The sequence below is a fragment of the Nelumbo lutea genome, chromosome 2, assembly GCF_056320005.1.
Source record: "Nelumbo lutea isolate HS-2025 chromosome 2, American lotus-T2T, whole genome shotgun sequence".
Taxonomy (NCBI): domain Eukaryota; kingdom Viridiplantae; phylum Streptophyta; class Magnoliopsida; order Proteales; family Nelumbonaceae; genus Nelumbo; species Nelumbo lutea.
In genome coordinates this window covers 22,257,055-22,264,605 of record NC_142685.1, presented here as the reverse complement: position 1 = coordinate 22,264,605, position 7,551 = coordinate 22,257,055, and positions in this window count along the sequence as shown.

Sequence of the window (7,551 nt, the reverse complement as noted above, 5' to 3'; positions counted from 1 at the left end):
ACGTTGACCTACAACCAAACCCAACTTATCCAAGTTGCACCCCTAGTCTTTCATTAGTTTTATAAATGGGTCAATCAATATAAAGTAATTAAACTTATAAGAACTTAACGTTAAGTAAATTATTAGGTTAATAAAATTTATTTTGGTTAATTAATTTTAATTAAGCTAATTTAATTTAATGAAACTTAGTTTTTGATAATTTAATTATGTGATAATATAAATTTGTAATAATTTAGTTAACTAATCAATTAAATAATAATAAAGTTACTTAAATTTCATTATCAAACAATTATATTATTTGATTTTTAAATCCAATTAATTAATTAATTAGGTAATAATTTGCTTTAAGTTTTGTCGCTAAAATATAATAATTTAGTTTAAGATGATAACCTAACTTGACACATTACACATGTAACCTTACATTGGCTCCATTTGGTGCATCTTTCCGTGTGGACTATCACCTACTTAGAAACCTCATAACTTGCATTTTGCTATTTTCCTGTTTGATTGGAAAAAGATTTAGCCACCAAAAGATGATATCCCAAAAAGACACACAAAGCCCATTTTGGACTATTTTTAAAAAGTTCCAAATATAACTTTTTGACTTTTTTTCATCATGTCTTCGTGCAAAAAAACGCACCTTAATCAAACAATCTTCATGCTGTTAACATTTTAATACAAAAGCTCACATCATCTTATAATTATCAGGTCTTTTAGGTAGCTCAATTCATATATTTTATTGACAGTATAAGATAATATGAAAATTGACTCGTTTATAACCTTGCCTTCCACCCAGCCCATAAAAAAAAAAAACGTAGGCTTGGGAGACCCGATCCAAAACTTCCTAGCCCAAGTTGGAGTTGTCGTTGCTCGACACATCAACAATTAATTGTAACATATCAAGGATGGTCCAAGCCTATGAAAGTTATGCAGACTCCCATTTACTAATTTATAAGGGTGTGAATGGACCGGTTTTGGATTGGACCCCATCCAGTCCAAAAGTCAATTTGGACGGATTGGAAAGGACCAACAAAACATATTGGATCGGATCAATCCAGTCCAAAATATTTATTATATTGGAGTGGGCCTGGTTTGTCCATAACAAATTTATATTGGATTGGTTTGGATTAAGCCAATATCTGGTCTATTGATATAAGATAAGAATATATGTATCAAATGGACCAGATTTGGATTGAAACCAATCTAAATCAAAATGAATTTGAACAGATTGAACGGTCCAGACATTGAATTGGACCAGTCTAAATTGATCTAAAACATTCACCGGTTTGGATTGGACCTAATCCATTAAAATGGACTCACATTGGATTGGATCGGATTGAACCAAATCCAGTCCAATTGACACCCCTATTAATTTAAATTCTAATGCAAAGAACAACAATCTGTGTTGGCAATCCAAAGAATCCAAAGAACAACGATTTTAACACATCTGTATTAACGATTTATGCGAACTGGGTTCCGAAAAACAACAAATAGGGATGATTTTGGCTATTTCAATCCAAATAAATTGTCTCATTTAAGCATTATTTTCAATCCCATATACAATTGAATTCAGAAATGAAAAAAACCAAAACTAAAAACATACCTCGGTTGATAAATTGTGGGAGCTGGGTTCTAGGATTGATCCGACCCCCAATGAACAGCGATAAGTGATGGTTTTGTCTCAAGGGAATGGAAGCACTGGGAAGTGTATTCTCAGCAGTTATCTTGTTACTTAGATTGTTTTATGGAGATTTCAAAAACAGGGGAAGAGTGTAATTTCTCTCGGTTTGGGTAGAGGGAAGAGAAGAAGATGGGAGTTTGTAGGAGCGTTAAAAGAGTTCGCTTTTGCTACGAACTGTCGTAGCGCAGGGCTAAAACAGAAAATCATGGCGTTGGATCTACTGCAGTGGCCTCAAGCAAGAAGTCACTTGATCTAATTCAAGGTGGGGTCATGACAATAAATTAAGGCTGTGTTTACAATCGGTGTAAATCAATAACGGTGTAATGGTGTAAACGTTTAAATCGGTTCGATTTTGTTCGTGTTTGGAAGGAGAGTATAATCATAATCGATGTAAAACTTCACTCGGATTTAATTTTGCATACGTTTGGATGGAGTGGAGTTTTAGATTAATAATTGATGTAAAAGCTATCAAACATAAGGTTTTATATCCGATTATCAATGCAAATATTATATCGATTTTATTGATGTAAAACTTTACACTCTTCATCCATTGCATTTTTCAAAAAATAATGATTACTTTCACGATTTAGTGTAAAACATGATCGATATATTTTTACACCGATAACGCTTTACATTGATTCCAAGCGCGGCCTAAAGGCTTTGATTTACTTGTTTCAGCAAACGACTATGACACTGTCCTCGCAAATGTGGGTTGGCATTAAAGGGAGTTGATGAGGGCGGATTTGACCCTCCAATGATATTGTGACACATGGCACCTTGGAACAAATAGGTGACACCCAGAACCAATTATGCAACAACTTGCCTTAGCCAAGTTGATGGTGTCCCACCTAGCGGCCTGACCCAGGTGCGAACTGGCGGCCTAGCCCAAGTGCCAACCTGGCGGCCTGGCCCAGGCACGAATTGGCAGCCTGGCACAGGCGCGAACTGGTGGCCTGGCACAAGTGCAAACTAGCGGACACGACCTGTCAGCCTGGCACGACGCCGACCTAGCGGCCTGGCCTAGGTGCGAACTGGCGGCCTGACATGGGCGCCGACCTGGCTGCCTGGCACAGGCGCCGACCTTGCGGCCTAGCCTAGGCGCGAATTGGCGGTCTGGCACAGGCGCCAAACTGGCAACCTAGCACTGGTGCCGACCTGGCGACCTACGAGATGTGCTTGCCGACAAATTTGACATGCGTATCCTAACTCTCCTACAATACTTGGAAGTTGGCCCACGTGCCGAACAATCCGGAAGGTGTTCAACATGCATGGCGGTTGCCTCAGGAAATCTCGGACCAATTAGACGACTTCTCGAAAATCTCGGATGCGGTGCGTGAAGCCCAAGCCAAACAATGCCTATATAAAGGCACCAACCCCAATGGCACAAGGGGCAAGTAAGCATTATCTAGCTCTCATACTTTGTGATTTTTAGCTTGTTGTTTACTATGAGAGTACTGACTTAAGCATCGGAGCGACCTTGCCGGGTTAGCCACCCCGGGTCCTTTGACATTGATTCCTTGCAGGTCTCTAAAGAACTACGAATCTCAACAATCAATCCAGCTCGGCCCTCTGGTCAGCTCGACAACTAATAGGCAGCTCGACACTCTGGTCAACTCGGCAACTAATAGGCAGCTTGGCCCTCTAGTCAGCTCGACACCTAATAGGCAACTCGACACTATGGTCAGCTCGACACCTAATAGGCAGCTCGGCACTCTGGTCAGCTCGACACTCTGGTCACATCGTCACCTAACCTGCCTAGCACGACCCAATCAGCTCATCACCTAACCTGTCTAGCTCGGCCCAGTCAGATCGTCATCTAACCTGCCTAGCTCGGCCCAGTCAATTTAGCACCAAACCTGCCCAGCTCGGCCCAGTTAACTCGGCACCTAATCTGCCCCCAACTTGGCCTGGTCATCTAACCTGCCTAGCTCGGCCCAGATCATCATCCAGCAAAAGTTCACTTCGGCCTCTGAATCATCAGCCACTTGGAAATAGACCAAATGACGAGATACTTAACACCAAAAATTGATTCATCAGGAATCATTTTAGGTATAAAGGAAAAATAAGTGAAAACTACATTAGGGAATTTCTTATCTAAACGTCTCAGTTTGGGGAAGTTTCCTTCTATAACAAAAAGTTGGGTTATGATATGAGAGAAGCTTTAGGAAACTGTCACGTAGCACAATGGGAGGCTTGGGTTGGGGAAAGAAATGAATGAGAGAGAAAGGATGGGGAAGGGAGGAAGGAAAGGCTGTTTAAGGATGGATCGGATCGGATCGGATTAGAAACAAGAATTTGAATCCAATTTGACATTATTCATATTGGATCTGATAGGATTTGATTAGAATTCGAATCTTATTAGTAAGTCAGATATGCAGATCTGATCCGGTTCGACCTATTTTCTTTAAAAATTATTAAAAGAAAAATAAAATATACTAATTTAAATAAAGTATAAAAAAATACAAATATTTTTAATTATTTCATCATATATATACATGTTTTTTATAAATAAATAGATAATATAACAAATTTATAAAAATATATTTATAAATAAATAAATAATAGATATATATATCTATTATAAATATATATATAAGATATATATATATATATATATGTATTATATATATTTCTATTTATATTTATATAATATATATCAGATCGTATCTTCTCAAATTGGATAGATATTATCTAAATTCAACCAAATAGGATTAGGTCTCGAATCGAATCATGATCCGATCCATTTGCACCCCTAGGGGTAAGGGATGCATTGGAGGATCATTGACGTGGGCTACTTTGATTTATATATATAGTATAGAACTATAGATTAGCGTGTTTATTTATGAATGGCCCGTGGCTAGAACTAGGAGGGCTTTCATATGAGTTCAAATCAGCCCCCCACAAGACTGCCTCCCACAACATCCCACAGCACATCTCCACCATGTATTGGGAACATCTCCCGATGATAATATCTGGAATGATGAAGTCATCATCGAAAGATGTTCCCAATACACGACGGGGATGTGCTGTGGGACATTGTGAGGAGCAGTTTTGTGGGGTGCTTGATGAACCTACAATTTATCTATAATTTTCGAGGACTTTAGCATAAATTTTTATGTCGATTTATTAATTTTTGCCTTAATTTAGCTTAATGCTAAGAATAAGTTTTAGGGATAATTAATCCAAGAAAATGAAAGAAAAAGGCAAGAAAATAATGTTCAAAAAGACAAATTTCAACCCAGCCCGGTTGTGGAAGCAAGAAAGAGCACTTTGGCCAGTAAAGAAGGCCAATTTTCAGCCCAAGAGCAGCTCAAAGTATAGCCATCATGTGCTAAGAGAGAGCCTAAATGCAACCCAAACAGTAGCCCTTAGGAGGCTTTCAAGAGAGCTCTAGAAAGTTCAAGAAATTGGTGTAATACACCCCATTCTAGAGGCTTCAAGAAGGGGCAAGAGCCCCCTTGAAAAACTATATAAGGAGGCCTCTAGGAGGGGGGAGAGGTGTTCAATTGCTTGAGAGAAAAGTTCTCCCACTCTTAGAGGTTCGGTCACCTTGAAAAAAGAGAAGATAAGAAGGATAGGCGCAAGGAAGAAGAAGAAGAAGAAGGGCTAAAGGAAGTTCAAGTCAAGCAAGCAAGAAGAAGAAGGTGAGTTCAAAATTGGGGGTTTGTGATTCAAATATCTTTTGTAATAACTCAATTGTAGTTTCGTTCTCCTTTAATTTGAATTCAGTTTCTCTGTTACATTTTCTTTCCTCTTTCTCCTTCTTCCATTCTTTCTTGATGTATTTCAGCTTGTAAAATTTTAGTTCAGCAATCAGATTCTTTTTTATTCATTCGAATGGTTATGAATTGTACTTGAAGTTTCTTGAATAGGGGTTAAATTATAGATTAATTCGGCCAATTAACTTTCAAAATGCATATCTGAATTCTCAGATCTGAGATTGCAAGATCTGAATTGCTTGAAAGAGAATTCAGATCTGCAAATTTCAGATTGGCCAAATGGATTTAAAGCTTGGAATTCCTAGAATGCTTGAGAGAGACTCTAGGAATTCAGATCTACTATTCAAGAACTGAATTGAGTGCAAGGTTAGAGATAACTTGCACAATTCAGTTGGTGATCAATTCAGATTTGAATTGATGCCTTAGAAGTGTTTGAAGAAATGCATGCATGGGGATTAGATTCTTGCTAGAGATAGAAGAACCGTCACTCATGCATAGGATGAACATGTGCTTGAGAGAGGCTGTTCATGACCTTGGAGTTTCACCAAACTAAGGCTCAATCATGATTTATTCGAATGATCCAAATTGATAGATTGTTGAATTATGAGATTGTCATTTATTGCTTACTCTTCTGCCTGATTTGAAGGCAATTGGGCCAGTGATTTAGATAGATTTTAGTTTAGGATTTTTTAGCTTTCATTAAAGTTTTGATTTATTTGTTAATCAGATAAAAAGTACCCAATTTAGTATTGGTAATTGATTCCTAAATTCTCGTGGGAACGATACTTCACTCACTACTTTATTACTTGAACGGCTAGTGCACTTGTTAGTGTCACAATGAGCCACACATCAGTGCTGATTCGGTCTCCTTTCATATTGACATTAGATACATACAATGGGTACATTGACGATGGAATTCCTACAAGCAAAAATTCTGCACATACTCTAAAAAGATGAGAATCTAGCCCCACACACAATGTGTGACTGGATCTTATATACAAAGAATTTTTGCATGTAGGTGATTTGGGCTCTACTTAATAAGCATTCAAAGAATTTGTCATGTATCCACCTTCCCTGACTTGATGGGGTTGGGAATGGAGATTGCTTTGGCGAGGATGGGGCGGGGATGTGGATTGATAGCGATACCTAGTCGGGGATATGGATCGTAAATTCTCCACCTTGCCTCGACCCTAATTATATATTAAATATATACATATATAATATAATTTATACGAAACTATATTTATATTTTTTAATTTTGGGGATTCATGTCCCCAACGGGGAATCCATTTTTGTTAGGGTTGGGGATGGAGGGTCACTTTTGTCCCCGATAAGGATTGTGGTCAGAGATAGGAATTTGTTTCAAAATCAGGGTTAGGAGTATGATCCCTGCCCTGAACCCGCCCTATTGGCATTCCTATGACACCTCTCCCTTAAATAATAAATACCCCTAAACTATTCTTTAAAATATTAAAATCAAATTTATAAGACAAATGCTAGAATATTTATTGAATGACAAGAGAGTGCTTACAAGGGTGTGCCTACTCTCCTACCCATAAACTCTTTCACTGAACATGTTCCTAAGACCCAAATTTTATCATTGTACAGACATCTATGCACTCTTCCTACAAACCTCAAGCCATGTAACTAATCATGAGTGAACACGATGAGTGGCCTCTTCTTTAGGTTGTATTTGGTTTGAAGGAAAATGTAGGGAAATGACGAAAATGTAGGAAAACCTTTACAAGCATTGTATAAGTTTCCTTAAGTTTCCCTTCCTTTCCTTACTTTTTCCTTCAAACCAAACATAGCCTTAAAATGATAATTAAGTACAGATAGGGCTGATCCATTAATTAAAAAAGAAACTGGGTAGGATTGCAAATATTAATAGTGGCCTCTTCTTTAAAATAATTAAGTAGGGATAGGGTTGATCCACTAATTAAAAAAGAAATTGGGTAGGATTGCATATGCATGAACTTAATCCGATTCAATTAGAAATTTAGAAATTGAAAGTTACCTATGATAATTAACTTCACCAAAAAGTTGATTTTTCAATTCATGTAAACCTTTATTTTTTTGACTTTTGGAATATTTATGAAACACAACTTGACAACTTACCAGCTGTCAAGTTAGGGGTCTGATCCCCCTAAC